Raw genomic sequence first — 1,548 nt, 5'->3', positions numbered from 1 at the left:
TACCGCCTTTGCTCGCAAGGTTGGGTGCCAAGTGGATGGGAGTCGGATCCAAGACTGTGTTGGGATTGGTGAAGGGCGTGTACCGTACGAATGGGAGAACGCGGATCAAAATCACGCTGGCAGGTTGTTTGGTGTATTGTTTTGACATCTGGGTTGGAGATCTCGCGGGTCAAGACGCCATCCTCGGGATGGATTTCATGGTACCAGCCGGAGTGAGGTTGGATCTAGCGGATGGGACACTTTGCTTCCCTGACGAGATGCGGATCCAGCTCAGCGGACGGCGACCGTTGTATGGAGCAAAGATGAGGACCATAAGGGCGGATAAGACAACCTGGATCGAGCCCGGGGAAACCTGGGAGCTGCCAGACCGGTTAAAGTGGGTGGAGTATGAGAAACTGTGGGTCACTCGGGGCGAGAAATGGGTACCTACCGTAATCCAGGGGCCAGGTCAATCACAATACCTCCAGGTCACGAACGTCAGCGATAAGAGACTATTACTGGACCATTATGAGGAGATCGGGCGATGGTTAGCGAAGGACGGTATCCCTAGGCGACCTGGATATGTGTCAGTGGGGTCCCGCCGCTACAAAGAATGGCAGAATCTGGTGTACGAGGCGACTACCGAGATCGAATCGCTCGGAGAAGTGGATCCCTCGGCGGAGCCAACTGGCCCCTTGGTGGATCGGCCTTCATATCCAACTCCGCGAAAGATCCTGCAGAGGGATCGACGGGTTGAGATCCAAGCAATGGAGGTTGGATCCAGGACGGGGAACGATCCCCAGAGTCGGCCTTTAGATAACGCAGGGTCGGTGGATGAAGGATTGCAGAGGGCTAAAGCCGAACAGCCGGATCCCGCTGATCCACGAGTGGATCCAAGCTTCCCATTGGATAAAGTGCCTGGATCCCTATCGAGAGTGGCAACACTTGTCAAACCAGAACCGTCGGACTTAAACTCGTTAGAGGACCGACTAGATCCAACTGTTGGTTTTCCTGATACCAGGGTACCTGATTCCCCGAAGACAGAAGGACTGCCAGGCGAAAGAAGGCCGCGGTGTTCGGATCCAATGATGGATCCAACGAAGACGGAAGATGAGCAAGTTTTTTACCATGAAGGCGGGGATCTACACGCCGAGGACCTGGGAGAAGGCATGGCGGTGATCCCGGAGGTACCACTGACCATAGAGGAGGTCACGATTGATGATATCCAAGTGGATCCAGGGGCGAATGAACCTGCTGAAGTGGATCGTCTGCGTCAGAAAATCTGGGAGAGCCGACATCTGCTGATTGGTAAAGGTAATGCGTTACCGCCCGCTGCCCGCGGAGTCAAATGTGACATCGATGTCGGTGACGCGAAACCGATCGCTCAGAGGGTGAGGAAGGTGGCGCCTCAGTTCCGAGGATCTGATTAAGGGCCTGCTGCAAGCCAAGATCATCAGTTTCTCTACGTCCCCGTGGGCATCCCCAGTGGTAATCATCATCAAGAAGAACGGGGTGAGATATACGTCTGTGCATTGATTACCGGCTGGTTAACGGTCTGACTCGATTGGT

The sequence above is a fragment of the Phytophthora infestans genome, genomic scaffold (assembly GCF_000142945.1).
Source record: "Phytophthora infestans T30-4 supercont1.62 genomic scaffold, whole genome shotgun sequence".
Lineage (NCBI taxonomy): Eukaryota > Oomycota > Peronosporomycetes > Peronosporales > Peronosporaceae > Phytophthora > Phytophthora infestans.
Note: the sequence above shows the minus strand (reverse complement) of the source record.